Source organism: Mesocricetus auratus, unplaced genomic scaffold (assembly GCF_017639785.1).
Source record: "Mesocricetus auratus isolate SY011 unplaced genomic scaffold, BCM_Maur_2.0 Super-Scaffold_100021, whole genome shotgun sequence".
NCBI lineage: Eukaryota > Metazoa > Chordata > Mammalia > Rodentia > Cricetidae > Mesocricetus > Mesocricetus auratus.
The window spans coordinates 21,251,680-21,270,444 of record NW_024429202.1 but is presented as its reverse complement, the minus strand read 5'-3'; positions in this window follow the sequence as shown (position 1 = coordinate 21,270,444).

Genomic DNA, 18,765 nt, shown 5'->3' with positions numbered 1-18,765 from the left:
TTACACTGACAAGCATTTGTGGAATGCAACTAATGACTGATGGAAAACTACAGCTTTGTCTTTACCGTATTTGGTGTATATTTGAATTGAGACTTGATTGACATGCTTGTACCACCCCCTGAGGTCCTTCCTCTATAAGTTCCAGCGCGCCCCAAAAAATAAAGGCTCTTGATCAGCGAACGTTGTCTTGAGCCTGATTCCATTAACCTCTTGAAGTTCACTTTCCAGATCGGATCTGCTCGTGAAGGCCCACCAAATTAGTAGCGACCCTCATCACCTCATCCCCGCGGGTCGGGGGTCCCTTCCCGGGGGTCGCATATTAAAAATACTGATTAAAAATTGTACATTTCAAAAACACATTTATTGAACCTTTTACTAGTCTGAAATTGAGAAATTCTTTCAATTCTCAAATATCTGTAAGTATCAAAAGAAAACATTAATTTCTTGTTAAAATCAGCTGGCATAGTAATATGCTGTGACTACATGAAATAGATGTAGCATTATAATGAAATTAAATAAATTGTGTTCTGACACATTTTGTGCCTTATATGAGACCCAGTTGTCAAGACCATGGTCTGTGATACATTTTAAGTGGAAACATTTTCATTCCAAACAGGGTTTAACCCTCACTTAGTAGAAAACTGTCCATGCCATTTTAAAAGTTTTGCACAGAAAGAAGTTGAGAAATAGCATTTCAAAACAAAAAGACTTTTGAATCTACCACTGAAAAAAAGTTGTGTGAACCCCTATATGTGAACTCCTATACACTCACAGAAGAACAATGATCTTACCTCAAAAGCAAAATGTACACAGAGCCACTTACAGTATCATTGCACACACTGTCTCTCTCTGCCATTATTGTGTCCACCAAACTCAACAAATGCCCAGGGATTCTACTGTTTTTTATTTAAATTATAAACCAGCGTGCTTCACAAGTCAATCCCAGCTCCCTCTCCCACCCCTCCTCCCTCACCTACCACCATCGTTCCCCAAACCCCTACCCCATTCCCCCTCCACTCTCCAGGGATTTTGGAGAATCTCCAAAATCTGTCATATAATCCAGGGCAGGGCCTAGGCCCTCCCCCATGTGTCCAGGCTGAGAAAGCATCCCTCCATGTGGAATGGACCCCCAAAGTCTTTTCATACACCAGGGATAAATACTGATTTACTACCCAAGGCCCCATAGATTGCCAAAGCCTCCTCATTCACACCATGTTCAGGGGGCCTGGATCAGTCCCATGCTGGCCTCTCAGTCATCAGTTTGGGGTTCATGAGCTCCTCCTTGTTCATGTCAGCTGTTTCTGTGTGTTTTAACAGCCTGGTCTTGACCCCATTGCTAGTCATTCCTTACTTTCTGAAACTGGGTTCCAGTAGTTCAGTTCAGGATTTAGCTGTGGGTGTCTCCCTCTGCTTCCATCAGCTACTGAATGAAGGCTTTTGGATGGCATATAAGATAGTCTTCAATCTCATTATGTGGGAGGGCCTTTAAGGTAGCCTCTGCAATATTAATTAGGGATACAGGGATAGTTCAACATACAAAAATATGTCAATGTGATCCACCATATCAACAACCTGAGAAAGGAAAACCACATGATCATCTCACTAGATGCTGAAAAATCCTTTGACAAAAATCTAACATCCCTTCATGGTAAAGGTCTTGGAGATATCAGGGTTAACAGAAACATATGTAAACATAATAAAGGCAATGTACAGCAAACCGACAGCCAACATAAAACTAAATGGAGAAAAACTCAAGGCAATTCTTCTAAAATAAGGAACAAGACAAGGCTGTCCTCTCTCTCCATATCTATTCAATATTGTACCAGAAGTTCTTGCTAGAGAAAAAAGACAACAAATGGAGATCAGGTGGATACAACTTGAAAAGGAAGAATTCAGACTTTCACTATTTGAAAATGATATGACAGTCCACTGTTTCTTTTCTTCTTCTCATCCTTTTGAAATACTATGCAAGGATACCTTTATGTTTTTTATTTTTAATAATCTACTTCTATTATAGAGACCCACGGACATGATAGATAGAAACAAATGTAGTTTTCTTTCTTGTCTACCAGTAAATAAATAATTGAAGAACCAAAATGATCTCCTGGATTTCAGGTATTTATATTAGAATTTCATTTTTTCTGTGCATTTATGACTCTTACATGACATATTTCAGGGAAGGCATGAGACATCACAATGGCATGAGATGTGAACATAATTTTAAAAAACACACTTTTTAAATTAACATCCTGGAAATAATTTACATCAATATTAAAGCTAGATATGCATTTTATAGAACAGGAGACACAGGTAAAATTTCATAATATATTTAGTTTTCATTTGAAAGTGATTTTCTTCTTTTTTGCAAATATTTTCCAACAAATTTAAAATCCCATAAAATATATTTGCAATTTATCTTTTAAAATAAAATGAACTTTTATCATTTGAAACATTTTCACTTAGCTTGCTTACTAGAAACTCCTTCACAATTCAGTTAATTCATATTTATCTATTTATATTTTTGTACACTTTAAGGCTATTTTCATTTGACAAGTTAATCACTTCTGAATTTTTTCTTTATAATGTTTTAATAGTGTATAATATGATTGCAGTTTTCTGTCTGCTCATATACAAAGTAGCTCTGAGGTTAAAATAAGGTTAAAGTTTGAAATGGTAGCTCACATAACAAAGAAAAAAATGAGTGAATAAATGTATTAAATGTATATAGTCATGTTGTTATGAGCTTTTGCTATATAAAATATAATCATTTGAATTAATTTATATATTTGGGATTCAGGTTTAGTTACATGTGGATTACATAATATTTGATTCCCTTCATACCTTAAAATAATGCATGTTAAATATTTTTTGAAATCTATGTATTAAATTTACCAATAAAAATAGGTAAGAATGTTGACTTTCACATTAATTGATGAGAGAACTAAAATGTTGCACATGGATTTACAATACTATAGTTCTAATCAACAATGAATTGTACTGCGATGCTTTAGCTTTCTTGAGATGAAAAACCTCAAAAATTCAATTGAAATTTCAGTTGGAAAGAGAACAAAAATTAAAGACTGAGAACATCACAATGACCATAAAACAGGATTATCCAATGTATTACATCAGAAAATCTAATCCATCAGATATGTTCCCCTCTCTCTACTAAAGTTAGATCATCAAATATTTTGGAGTTTAAAACTACAGTTTCCAAATTATACATTCTTATAACTTCTATCTGCTCTTTGAAATATTAACAGTTTTAAAGTATAATATACAACCAATGTGTTTTAATCTCATTATCTAATAAATGATATGAAAAATCAATACATCCTAAGAATGTATTGGAAAATGAACTCAAACACTATGCAAGTGCAGTAAGTTACCCTAACCAGTACATGTCTCTCCATCCCCAACACCAGCTCCTGACAACTTTCATTCGTTGATTACAACCAAATGTTTGCTGATATCACATTGGGATGATTGCTTTTTTATATGTTTTTAGTGTTTCTGTTGTGATTTTTGTTTGTTCACTTGAAGCTGGATATTATATTATTTCTCAGAATTACCTCAAACTCCCAGTCCTTTTAATGGATCTCTAGAGTGCTTAGATTACAATCATGATCAGATGCTTCAAGTTTTGTTGGTGGTGGTGGTTGTATTGTGTTGTTGCCTATTAATGTGAATTATCATGTTTGGAATATTAAATATTTAATGCATATATAGTTTATAAAATCGTCTGCCATGCTGATTGCTGTCTTTACTCTATTGAACAATCATTTTATTTCTGTCTCAAAGCCTTTTAGTTTTATGTAACCTTACTTCAATTTTTTATTTCTTGTGTCTGACATCTAACACAAAAAATGCTCTGAGGCAGTTCTCCCAATCATTTTGAAGTTGTTTCACAGTTTTATCCTATGCTTTTAAGCCTTTGATCCAAACTGGCTAGATTTTTAATGTGAAATCAAGATGCAACTTAGAATTGAGCATGTATGGATACGGAATTGTCCCTATACTATTTATTGATGAGATTGCCCTATATCACTTAAATCTCACCCTATCGTTGTCAAAAATTAATTGGCTGATTATAGAGTCATTGTTGGTTTCACTGCTTTGATCCTTTGGCTTAAGTGAAGTGTCTGCTTATGTACCTTTCTTTGCTTTACAGTAAGTTTTCAGACCTGCTAGAGAGATGCCTCCAGCTTTGTTCTTTTACTCAATACTGCTTTGAAACTTTGGGAAGTTTATGATACTATATTAATTTTCATTTTATTTCTTTGAAGTATGTAACTTTAAAATGAATTGTAAAATACCTGAGTACCTGGTAAGCTTGATAGACATTTTAAATTTAAATTTAATTCTTTCTAACCATGAATGGATTTATTTTTCCATTTTTATTTTCCTTCTAATTTTTTCCTCAACTGTTTATGTATACTAGCTGTCTCTGCTTGATTGAGAAATGTCGAATAGGTTGAATATATCTGAATACTTTGTTGCCAGTAAGTGTCACTATTAAGAAGGCTATTGGGCATTGCTAGAAAGGATGTCACTGGGGGCATGGTTTTATGGTTTATGTCATTACCTCACTTCTAGTTCACTCTCTTCTTCATTCTTGAATTTGAAGGTGTGATCATCCAGCTTCTGTTTACTGCAATGTCGTCTGTGTGATGACCCATAACATTGAAATAGTGAGGCAAAATAAACTCTTTCTCCCTTAGGCTGCCTTGGGTAATGTTTGTTTCATTACAATATTATAAAAATAGTAATACATTAGTGTGTGGTCACCTCCTTGGTTAAATTTATTTCAAAGTGTCTAGAGTTTTAATAATAATGTAAACTGTTGCTGTGGAAAATTCACTCTGAAATTACTCATTTGCAGTGTATAACAATGCTATTGAATTGATCTAATATGTCTATTGTATACTGCACATAGTTGCTGAAATCAGTCAAAATTTCTAACAGGTTTGGGGGAAGTAGTTTGAGATTGTACTCTGACCTGCACACACACACATACACACATGTGTACACTAACAACATTTTTATATTTCAAATTTTCTTCATTTCTTTCTGTGTTTTATGGGGAACACTCATCCATTGCTGGTGAAACTGCAAAGTTGTACAGAAACTATGGAAACTAGTGTGGATAGTTTTCAGGAGCTGTGAATTGCTGTATCTCATAATCCAGCTATATTATTCTTGGATTTTGCACAAAAGACTACATCCTCCTACAGGGACAGTTGCTTATTTATAATCATTGCTACACTATTCATAATATCCAGATAGAGAAAACAATATAGGTGTCTAATAAGAGATGAATAGATAATGAAAATGTAGCACAATTACAACACAATGGACTATGATTGAGCTTTTTAAAAAATAAATTATTAAATATTCAGGTAAATAGATGAAACTAGAAAAAAAACAGCCTAAATGAGGTAGCTCAGATCCCAAAAGACAATTACCATATGTATTCCTTTTATGTGGATTTTAACAGCTAAGTCTTCACTAGTCAGATGAGATCCCAGCTAGTGCTATAAGGGAGAAATGGACAGGGTGTTCCATCCCTAAAACAGACGCCGTCTCCAGTGGAAAAATGCTTGGAAAAGAAAAGTCAGTTTCCTCCTATGGAGTCTCACTCTCTCCCCCAGTAGGCCAAGATGGTCGTGCTTCAGAGACAGCTCAAATATCATCAGAAGAGTGACCTTAGGGGAAACAAACTTTACTACTATACCATAGTACAGCAGTTCTGGAGTATAGTACAAGTCCCTTCGAATCACCAAAGTCTATATTACAATAATGAAACAGTGATATTACTTTTTTTTGTTTTTCGAGACAGGGTTTCTCTGCATTTTTTTGGAGGCAGATCTGCAACTCACTCTGTATACAAGGCTGGCCTCGAACTCAAAGATATTCATTTGCCTCTGCCTCCCAAGTGCTGGAATTAAAAATCATGCACCACACCACCAATGCCTGGAAAGAGTGATATTCCTAAAGACAAATAGATAAAATTGTTTCCTGATAAAAGGAATAGGACAGTTTAAACACCTCATGTGTACTTCTGTAAGGAAGGTTCAGAAAACTTTGTTCAAAACTTTCTACTGGTCACTACGTAGAAACAGTTGATTAATTACATAAATCCTGAAACAGCTATTATCCATGCATAAGAATATTAAGAAAACCTCATTGAGCCGGGCGTTGGTGGCACACGCCTTTAATCCCAGCACTTGGGAGGCAGAGGCAGGCGGATCTCTGTGAGTTCAAGGCCAGCCTGGTCTACCAAGGGAGTTCCAGGACAGCCTCCAAGACAATACAGAGAAACCCTGTCTCGAAAAACCAAAAAAAAAAAAAAAAAAAAAAAAAAAGAAAGAAAAAGAAAACCTCATTGAAATTCCTCTATGACTCAGATATTATGCTGTGGTGATTGCAGTCTCTCCTAATACAGAGTATAAGAAATTTTTATTCCCATTTTAACAATTGTAGACAGCAGGAATCATAGGAATGAAGGGTTGTCACAGATTTCAAAGTCATTATGAGGTTAGTCTAGGATACAGAGTCCAATGTAGAAAGCAAGTCCACACCAGGCTTTTTCCATTGTGTGTGAGGTCTTATGTGTATTTTGAATATTAGTAATGTTTCTTTTACGAACGTGATGCCTTTGTATTTGGGGCATAGATGTTCAGAATTGAGACTTCTTCCTGATGGATTTTTCCTGTAATGAATATGAAATTGCCTTCTTCATCTCTTTTGACTGATCTTAGTGTGAAGTCTAATTTGATAGACACTAGGATAGCTGTACCAGCTTGTTTCTTGGGTTCATTTGATTGGAAAATCTTATCCCAACACTTTACTCTGAGGTAATGTCTGTCTTTGAAGTTAAAGTGTGTTTCTTGTATGCAATAGAGGGATGGAATCTGTATTCATATGCATGCTGTTAGCCTGTGTCTTTTTATAGACAGATTAAGATCATTATTAATGAAGGAAATTAAGGACCATTGAGTGTTAATTCTTGTTTGTTTTCAATTTGTTGTTGTTGTTGGTATTGTTTGTGGATTTACCCTCCTTTTTCTTTTGGCTTTTGGTAAAGTGTGATTATCTATTGCATATAATTTTGTGAGTGTAGTTAACTTCCTTAGGTTGGAGTTTTACTTACAGTACTTTCTGTATGACTGGATTAGTGAATATGTATTCTTTAAATCTGGTTTTGTTGTGGAATGTATTGTTTTCCCCATCTATAGTGATTGAAAGCTTTCCTGCGTATAGTTGCCTGAGATAGCATCCGAGGACTCTTTGTGTTTGTAGAATATCTTTCCCGATCTTCTGACTTTCAGAGTTTCAATGGAGAAGTCAGGTGTGATTCTGACAGATTTGCCTTTATATGTTACTTCATTTTTCCCTTTCTGCTCTTAATATTATTTCTTTATTCTGTATTTTTGGTGTTTTAATTATTATGTGCCAATAGGATGTTTATTTGTGTTTCACTCTATTTCATTTTCTGTAGACTTCTTGTACTTTCCTAGGCATATCTTTCTTTAGGTTGGAAAAGTTTTCTCCTATGATTTTGTTGAATATGTTTTCTGCACGTTTGATATTGGTTTCTTCACCTTCTTCTATACCTATTACTCTTAGGATTGGCCTTCTCATGGTCTCCCGTATTTCCTGGATATTTGGTGTTAGCAATTTGTTGGACTTAAGATATTCTTTGAGGGATGAATCTATTTCTCCTAGTGTATTGTCAAAGCTTGAGATTGAATTGTTCAAGTATTGGTGGTGGATAGTCTCTAGATTCTTGTGGTGTCATATAGTTTTTCTGTCATTGATGTGTTCTTATATTATCTTCTTACCTTCCCTTCTTCCAGTGGGGGCAGGTGGAGTCTCTTCATCTCCTGGTGGGTAGGGGTCCAAGGCTATTCTGGTGGGTGTATGCAGGTCCAATGCTCTGATGGGTCTTATGGGGGTTGCAGGTAGGTCTGAGGCTCTCCCCATCATGTTGGTGGGATCTGGATTAGATCACTGCTGTCAGAAGATTCCAGATTGCTTGGGTGATAAGGTGAACTTCCTGCAGTTCCCATGCCAGGAGATCCCAGAGTGGACAAGCTGAAGTAGGGCAGGAGGCAGAGCCAGAGCTCACCTCTGCCCTGGGTTGGGGCAGGAGTGTTCCAGCAATCTCATCAGGGTCTCAGTTGCTTTGTCTGCCAAGGATAAATCAACCTCCCTGTAGTTCCCAGGCCAGACGATTCCAGGAAATTATGTAAATTTTATAAAATATATATAAATTATATAAATTTTACCAGGAAATTACATAAATACTCATTGTTAGCTTCATTTGATAAGGAAATATTACTTCTTTTAGATTATTGGATGATAGTTATTAAAGTCTTTAATATTTCTGATCTACAGTAAGTTCCCCTTTATTAATTTGAGAAATAGTACATTCATTAAAGCAAATTAATGAAGGCTCTGCCTTTTTGCATCATGTAATTGAATATTTAAATCTCTTTATGCAAATTCTTTGTACCATAAGAGAACATTAGGTGCTAGAAAAAAATATTAAATGAAACTGTCCAAATGAACAGATAGAACTAACCCAGGAAGCATACTGTTACTTAAGTCTTGACTGGTAATGTCTCCCTAAACTGCAAAGGCATTGTTCTACCCTTGGAAAGATCAGTCTTTACAATGCAGGCTGTAGCTGTTACCTGACTGTAAAATTTTTAAACTGCTTTTTAATATGTTTACTATTACCTTAATACAAAACCCTATTGTAATTAATCTGTTGTTATGGATATTGGGGTGATTTAAATTTTGTCAAATTAAATCTCATGTAAAGTATTCTTATTGTCTTCTTTGTCTTCAGATTCCAGTATTTGAGAAAAGATTTGTCACATTTACACGATGATTCACGGCTTTATACTCATTTTGAATATAATATAAGTGGATCTGTGTCTGTGTGATCACTACTAAGAATTTCAGGGTTCTTTTGGCAAATGTTTGAGAAAATTCCGTATTTGAGGGCAAAGACAACTCAGTAATTTTATACTGAGAAGTAGAATCTGATTCATTCACTAATCTTTTTTCCTGTGCCAGGGACACTATGCCTGAGGATTATTTTCAATGAGTAATAGCCTTTATTTTAGTAGCAGCTTTTATGTTATGAAAACAGAGGGTTTGATGATGCATAGTTTTCATGATAAACTCTTAACCAAGTCTCAGAATTCATTCTCATTATGCAGATCTACTCATAGTTCCTTTTATTTGGAGCCAATATATGTTTACGATTTACCTTACAGTCTTAAAGAACTAACAGGAGGGGTCAGGTGAGTATGGGGGAGAGAGTGCAGGGAGATACAGCAGGAATTGGGGAAATATTTGAGAGGTTATGTGAAAACTTAGAGTAGTGGAAATTTCCTGGAAACTATGAGGGTAACACTAGTGAGGAACAATAGTAATAAAGGATTCAGAGTCTGAAGTGTTCATTTGTAGCCAGGTTATCAATCATGGCTCTCTGTTACCTTCAATCGAGTTTTTGGCCAAGGAGGTCATATGAAGATAATTAACAACTCAGACTGATGATGTCATAGAAGGTCACTATCTGAAAACTGCCAGTGAGTCCCATTGCTAAAGGTAAGTTCCACACAGCTAATTGAATTTGTAGAAATCCACCTGGTCTGTTTTTGGAGACTTCACCCCTTTCTTCCAATGTCTTTGATACAAGAATACTTGGGAAGTGACACCAACCCAGTCATACAAACCACAACCTAATATCTGCCCTACCTGCAGGATATACTGGGGCAATGGTTCTGTAGAACTTGTGAGACTGATATGACTGATATTTTTGGTTTAACTTGAGGCCCATGCCCTGAAAAGGAGTCCATGGCCTACACTTCATGGGTGGCCAGACAGTCCAGAGACCAAGAAAAGAACAAAACATGAATGACAGACAAATAAATAGATAGATACATAGATAGACATATAGATAAATAAATAAAATGGTTCCCAATGATGTTCTCATAAATTATTATCATATTCAGTCATCATTGGAGAGACTTCCTAAGGTTGCAGATAGGAGCAGATGCAGAGACCCATAGCCAGTCCTTAAGCAGAGAGATAGTCTAAGTTGGAGGTTTTCTTCTGGCCTATCCCCTAGGAGATTAGGAAATCCCACAGAAGAGGGTGAGGAAAACAGTAGGAGTCAGAGGTGTCAGAGGACACCAGGAGAACATGGCTCACTGAATCAACTACGCAGGCTCACATGGGCTCATAGAGACTGAAATGGGAAATTATGGATACTGAATTCATTTTTTAATAGAGGACTCCATGTTATCTGTTATGATTTTATCTTGTGATGTTTTTGTAGAATCATACCATAAGAATCTTAGATTTACCCTTAAAGGTAAAAGAAACTAAAATGTGAGTAGAGACAGCTCTTAAAGCATATTGAGTGTGCTGGTTAGTTTTTAATATGTACGGTGAGACTTGATTTAATATTTGCATCTGTGAGATTAGTTTGGAGCCATCTCTATGGGAAATTGTCTCTGTTAATTATTGATGCAGGACAGTCAAACTCACCATGGGCAGTGCCAGTACTGAGTAGGGTGACCTTGGTTTACATAAGAAAACAAGCAGAGAAAGTCATGGGTTCTAGATCAGTTAATAGAATTCTTCCTGGGTCTCTGCTTTAGTTCATGCCTCCAGATTCCTACCTTGACTTAACCTTCCTGATGAACTGTTAGCTATAAGGCAGATACTCTTTTCTTTTCACATGTTTCTTATCACCAGAAGAAAAAAGAGAACTAGGACACTGAGTATCTGTCTTATGGAGAAAAATAGACAGTTAATATGAGCTGTCTAGCATGGATGAGATGAATATGCTTGAGGTCATAAAAATAAGTATATGCATAAATAGCTCATGTGTGTAATAGTAAAATATAAAGCTAGGTTATCTTTTTGGGATGGGGTTTCGAGACCGGGTTTCTCTGTATTTCTTTGGAGGCTGTCATGGAATTAGCTCTTGTAGACCAGGCTGCTCTCAAACTCACAGAGATCTGCCTGCTTCTGCCTCCCGAGTGCTGGGATTAAGGTGTACACCACCATTGCCTGGCTAAAGCTAGGTTTAAGTGAATATATTTAAATAAGAAATTAAAAATCAACATAAAATCTAACTGATTTTTTAAAATAGCCATTTCATTGTTCCTTTGTTCAATGCTAGTTTAATGTAATATTACATTTTCATAAACATATAATACTTATATCTATCTTATACTTTATAAATCGATATGGTTGTATTATGTTTAAAAAGACATTCAGAGCTGGAGAAACACCTTGATGGCCAGTGTTTAGCCATAAGTCTCATGTTAAAAGCTAGATGCACTATGCTAAGTGTCTGAATTGCCACTGAGTCTATGGAAAATGGGAGGCAGAGAGGAGAATCTCAGAAGGGTTGTGAGCTACCTAGCCTGGCATCCTCAGTAGTGAAAAGATGGTGTCTCAAGGTGGAAGGACAAGGGCCAATACTAGTAAGTTTACTGGTGACCTTTGCATGCATTCTATAACATGTGCTGCTGCAAACATGCACATCAATAGCATAAACACAGTTACACCCACATCATACACATCACACACAGAAATATACCCATACATTTACATGCAACAGATATATTTTGTTAGAAGAAAATATGTATTCATATATATATATATATATATGATCATTGCTTCTAATGAAATTAAATACTTTAACAACTGTGAGTCTGTTGAGATTGTTAGGCTACACCTGCCCTGTTTCAGGGCAGAGGTGAGCTCCAGCCCTCTTCTTGGATCTGACTTCTGCTTGCCCACTCTGGGATCTCCTGGCCTGGGAATTGCAAGCAGGTCAACTTCCCTGGTTCACCAACCTACTTCAAATTTGCTTACTACATTGTGGTAATATAGCTCCCACCCACCAGAAGAAGGAGTGCCTCAGACCTGCCTGCACCCACCAAGAGACCCATTAGAGTATTAACCTGCTAGTACCTATCAGAAGAGAACTGTGGAGAGGAAGTTCTCCCTACCCACCAGGAGAGGAAGAGACCCCAACTATACTCACTGGTAGAATGGATAGGAAGAAACCAATATAAGAACACATTCAACAACCAAAAACCCAGTATCTCCTCAGCAGATTGGGAGTATTTGGGGAGGAGACAGGGAGCTGAGAGAAAGAGAGGGGGAGAAGAGGAAGAGAGAGGAAGACATGGGGGAGCAGGAAGGTTGAATCAGGGGTAGAATAGCAGAGAGCGGGATGAGAGATACCATAATTGAGGGAATCATTATAGGTTTGAGGAGAGATCTGGCACTAGTGAGATGTCCAGAGATCCACAAGGATGACACAGACTGTCAATCTAAGCAATAATGGAGAAACTACCTTAATTTCCCCTCCCTGATAATGAGATTGATGACTACCTTCACCCAATGACTGATGGAAGCAGAGTCAGACACCCACAGCTAAACACTGACCTGAATTCCTGGAACCCAGTTGAAGAGAAGGAGGAGTGATGAGCAAAGGGATTAAGAACAGGCTTGTGAAACCCACAGAAACTGATGAACTGAGGAAGATCTTGGACCCCAGACTGATGGCTGAGAGTCCAGCATGAGACTGATTCAGTTCCCCTAAATTTCGGTGTCAGTGAGGAGGCCTCAGCAGCCTATGGTGCCTCAGGTAGTAGATCAGTATTTATCCTTGGCATATGAATGGACTTCAGGAGTCCATTCCACATGGAGGGATGTTCTCTCATCCTGGACACATGGGACAGGGCCTAGAGAATGTCACAGATGATATAACAGACTTTGGAGATCTCACATGGAGGGCCTCACTTAATGATATGACTAATCCCTTGAAACTATTTTTCTAATACAAAAAAATGTATTTCTAGACAAATGAATATTCATAGAATTTATATTTGGGAAATATCAGGAGTTGGAAGCCTTTATTTTTGTGATTTGTTTTGTTTTGATTTCAAGACAAAAATCTCTAAATAGCACCAGCTAACTTTGCACTCAAAATCCTCCTGACTCAGCATATTGAGTACTGGAATAACAACTAAGCACATCCATGGCTTCAACTGAGTGTCCTTTGAGGAAGAAACTGAACTCAGAGCTTGATGTTTTCAAGATAAAAGTCAATTGTTATTTTCAACTTGAAGTCACTAATGCTTAAAACATGTTTCAACCATAAAATATTCAAATAGTTATTCCTGAACACAATAGCTTGTTTACTGTTCTTTTCTGTGTGGGTGGCATTTACCTGACCATATGATAATCTAGAAACTATGAAAGTGTGTGAAGCTTTTGAAAAACACGACAGCTCTTCATAAAAGAAAGTGAAATAAGTACATTTAAACTCATTGTACATACTGATTCCTCATATTTAATGTTCTGTTAAAGTGTTTACAATGCAATATAAAATATGAGTAAATTTAAACTATAGTTCTGAGCATACTTTGGTATTTTCAGGAACATAATTCAGTTGAAATTTATACACAAAATTATTTTCCTTTGTGAGTTTTATTTTTTTCAAAACCTCCCATATACCACCCTTGCGTCCTTAAAACTTCATGTCCCTGACACCATGATCTGTGAACTCAAGCAAACACTGCCTGGGCTTTCTAGACCCAGCCCTCAAAAAATTCCAGCAACAGTTGCACACCAACCAGGAGCCAACTGGATAGCAGAGACATCAGGAGGTGTGTCACAATTATAGTCTCTTTAGGATGAGGAAACATGGTCTTTCCTGCCTTGCATCATGACTGATTGAGCAGAAGAGTAATACATACATTTAGGCCTTGGGCAGTCCACACCAGGGTCCAAGAGGAAAACAAGACCAGCATGGCACCTGGTGGCACCAGCCAGATAGACACTACTATAGATAGCAAATATATAGTGTGGTATGGGAGAGAAAAAGAGACAGAATGGTTCATGTTCTGTGGACAGAGGCATATCTGAAGAGGCAAAGGAAGTGAAGAGCAGACTGAAGTGGGTAACTTGATTGATGCCCAGAGACACCATGACTTCTGGGTCCGGGATGCTGCTGGGACCCATGTCTGGGTTCATGTTCTGATGCAGCCATGATCTCTGTTGATGTCTGTTTCTCCTGATGGTATTTCAACATGAGTAGATTTTCCCATTGAAACGAGAGAAGAAATTACCAAGGAAACTTAGCTAAGGCAAGAAAGAAATTCAGGTGTGCAAGTGTCAACTCCTGCAGAACTATGTGGTCAGGTATTTGGGATTCATTATGGCATAATTTTGTCTCCACAGTGCTTTGATAGCACTTCCCCTCCAGCTGTATCAACTTTTTGACTCATAGGTTTATCTTGCAGCAGTCAGTCTCTGTCCAGTTTTCTTGGACAGACATCCTGTATTTTTGTCACTAAAAATATCATATGGCATCATAGCAGCTTACACTTCTTCCCAGATTCACAAAATAGATCTCCCTGATTCCTGATCATGCCACACATTGTCTCACCTCAGCAGACTACATGACTCCCTAATGTTTCATCTTTCATGACTGTCAAACCAATATCTTCCAGAGAGCATCGTCAAGTTCAGCTGCCAGCTCCACATGGAGTCTAGAGTGCTTGCACAATAGTTCCATCTTCTATGGTCTAAGACATGAATAAGACAACATTTCCCCTGCTCCTTATCTGCCGTATGATGGTATGGGCAGGGAAGAGATGTGCTCTCCTGCATCCTTCTATGCCTGATGTGGGTGGAGAGCTGGCCCTGAAACCATAAGAGCAGTAGAGACACCTCTGCCCCTCCTCACCTGCAGCACCATCTGTATCACCAACAGCAGGACATGCTATCCCTGCCCATCACCACCTGCCCCTGCCCGCTATGGTTTGGGAGGCAACTGACCTTTCCCTTCCAAGCTGCAGCACTCAGGAAAGTTTCCAGGACCAGAAATGGCAAAGTTATATGTGCTACTACTACACTGTTAGGGTAGTTGTGGTTGGTGTTTCGGTTCATAGACGTCATAGCTGGGTAGGACTTCTGGAAGCAGCAGAAGTAGTCTACTCTAGGGAAGATTACAAAAATATTCAGATACAATATTTTTTTATCCTTGAGTCCTTCCTTTTTACTTTTCTTCATGCTATTCCAGTTACTGTTTTGGGTTTAAATATCTCTGCTTTTTTTTAATTCTAAATTTGATGTTGTTATTTAGTACCAGAAAAAAATACATATTGTCAATTACTCATTTGTGAATTTGGAAAGAATATTTTAATTGTATGAAAATGTTTAAATTTTTTAGTAGAAGATCTTTAAAGTTTCCCATTATTTAATTTAATCTTTCATCTCTCACATCATAATGTTAATATTCATCATGGAACAGAATTACATTAAAATTCAAAATAGTGAGTATAATATACTGGGTTTGATCATAAAAAGAGAGTTGCTGGGACTGGCAGAATAAAGAATTTATACAAAAGTCTTCAACCTCTACATGTTAGATGCTCATTATATAATTGATTCCACAGATATTTCTTCTGCTGTGAGTGGAGAGTAGAGTTCTGTCAGGCAGGACAGAAATTATAAATGTGGACCCAGACATATCGACACTAGACATCACTGACATCTCAAAGCCTACAGTTCTTCTGGCAAAGCTAACATTCTAGAGACATGTGTAACCAATGAATAGCTACAGAACAAAAGCAAGTTATCTGGAGGAAGATTATGGAGCTGTGAGTGACAGCACCAACAGATCACAAAGGTGAGTCAGCAAATCTGCAACAGTGTGCATGAGCTGCCCCATGCAGCTCGTGGGGTTCTGTCCTGACCGTCTCATCAGAAAACAACACGGCTTCTGCCTATTTTTATCTTTGAACTGTGAGATGAGGCTCCCTTGAGGTCAATGATAATTGCAAAACACAAAATTAGATCATTTAATAGCAGTTAGCCTTGTTGACTCAGTACAAGTTTACATTAATAACTAAGAGAGCATAGAGTGATCAATGGGATATTCATAAAGAAATAAATGATTTTAAATTTTTCTACTTATCAAGGCCCACAACTGGATGAATTTATAAATGATATTATGATTTGATACTGGACATCCACTTGAGATTTTTCCCCAAGAATTCCTTGATAACTTAATGTTCTGATTCATATACCATAATTTACAAATAGTACACAGTTAAATCTTGTTATAAAAATTATCTTGTCTAAATTTAAAAAATGACAAAATTGAACGATAGAAATCATTGATACTAAGTTTGATCAAAATAATATGTCTAAATGGTACAAGCATATTGTGAGCTCTAACAAAAAATATTAATTCCAGTATAGTCCTTAGGTTTCTTCCATACATTATTTAATAATTTAATACATTATTTCTCACCATCACTGTTCTTTATCTGAGTCTGTAGTGATGATGATATCATCCTTAGGGAAATGTTAATATACTTGACAATTAAAGAATCAAGATAATAGTGTCACATGGCTCTTTCACAGAATGTCATATTGTCTCTGTTCTAGGACACTTGACACAAATAGATTAAGTTGATGCTTCTGATGTTAGTGGTTCAGTTTCATAGTGTTCCCAGAGAAGTGAATCTGTGTGTCTAATGCTACAACTGCTCAGTTTCCTTTGAAGAGTTGGACAATGTGGCAAGACTGAGGATGCTTTAAGGAGTCTACCATTGGGACAATCAGCAGTTTACAGTGATCTTCAGCACAGTTGAAATTTCATGAACCTGGTTTAGGCTTATTTTTATTTATATATTTTTCTTTCAAAGCAGAGTATATTAAAAACCTCAAGAATTTATGATAAAAATGGGAAAAGACATTGAAAACATAACTAAGGTCAAGAATTTTCTTATAGTTTCCTTTAAACATTACAAAAATAGTGAGAGATAACAAGGGAGCTAAAAATGAACTTTAGTATAGAATTTATTTTTGACACATTGAACACTTAGAAGTGTCAGAAACATACTTTGACACTGTCAGAGTAAGAATAAAAAGTCAAATCTAAATCAGCATGTTTATTTCAAGAAAAATAACTACCATCTTCTTGCTAATGCTTAATATATTCAGAGCTCAAAATTATGTAATAAAAACTGAAAATTATGAACATTCTCATGTTTAATCAGAATGGAAAAATCTTCTAAATCATATAGTTTAAATGTCAAAATTTAATCAACACAGTTTATGACTGAGAGTATTTAAGCTGTAAAAGTTTCAGGAACTGTTACTAAGAACAAAAATAAAGAAAGTAAAAATGAGAAACAACCTTCAGGCTTCTGAAGTAATATGAAGAAAGTTGTTTCAAAGTAAAAGACTTGTCTGAAAACTTTGTTAGCTTTTATGTGGAAGTTTCAAAATAATAGTAAGCTTACAGTGTGTGGCATAAAATAGAGATTGAAAAATATCTATCTAGATACCAGTTTATATCATTAGTATCACAAATAAAATTTTCTTTGGAAGTTTTGAATATTTTTTTCTTACATGTGTTATAACCACCTCTTGCCTGGTTAAAAAAAAGTGTGTAAAATACTAAGAATTATGGTAATGCAAATAATGAGAAAGGAAAAAATTTATAATGCCGTTGAGATCTGTATATTCCACATCATCAAATGTAGGAGGCAGATTGTCAGCCTGTGCATTGAAGCTGTGAATTTGTGAGCATGATTACAAAAAAAAAATATTTTGGTCTTGGGAAATCTCAAAACCTCTAGCCCTCCTCAGCCCAAGAGAGTGGTCTTCACCCTGTCTCAGGCTTTTATTCAGGTGTTGTGGTCATGTATCTTTCTCTTTAAATCTGCCCCTGGGGCCAAGTGGTCCCTCATGATTGGTCAGCAGAGCTGTGAGGCATTTCCCACAGCAGTCTTGCCTTTACTGTGATGTGGACACAGTGGTTTAGGCAATAGTGTTACAAACATATGAATTTAGAAGCAACATTTGGTTGTGGCTAATACAGAATAATATTATTGCATTCTAAATAAAAATAGAATGCTATATTTGACTTTATTTGTCATTATAACCAAAATTTTTGGTAACACAGTCAAAAGTCTCTCTCTCCCCTCTCTCTCTCTCCCTCTCTCTCCCTCTCTCTCTCTCTCCTTCTCTCTTTGTCTTTCTGCTCTCTCTCTCCCGTTCTTACTCTATCTCATTCCCTCCCTTACCATCTCCCCCTGTATTATATTTAAATCAAAAGTAAATCCCACTTTTTATATAGTAGTGTGGCTATTAAACATCAAAGACTTTACAATTAGGTTTGGAAGGAAAATAAGTAAATTAAAACAGCATTCACAAGGATATAGTGGGCATCCATCTGATATGTTTATATTTAAGAATGACACTGAGGAAAAGTTAACATAGTTTGTAGAAGTGAGTTGTCACTCTCTGAGAAATGTCAATAAATAATGAGCTTGAAATTGACTCCAAGTCTCAAAAGGTGAATCTTTGCCACCACTGTTGAATTAGGTGAGTCATTTTAAAGCTGTAGTCATCCCATATCATACAAATGACGCTTGAAGAAAAATTCGTAAATCACAATTATGATATTCTGTGGATTGGATTATTTGCTTCATTTCATAGTCTGTGTGTAGATATATGCTAAGTTAACAATCAATGAAAATAAATGAAAATTATAAGAATAACTATTTGGGTATATATGGATTTTATAAAAATCTCCAGATATTAATAAAGCAGCATGTCTTGTAACTTTGAAGTTCAAATTTTTGCTACTTTTTAATTTTTATAGCTACATACTTGAGTTTTATATAGTTTACATCC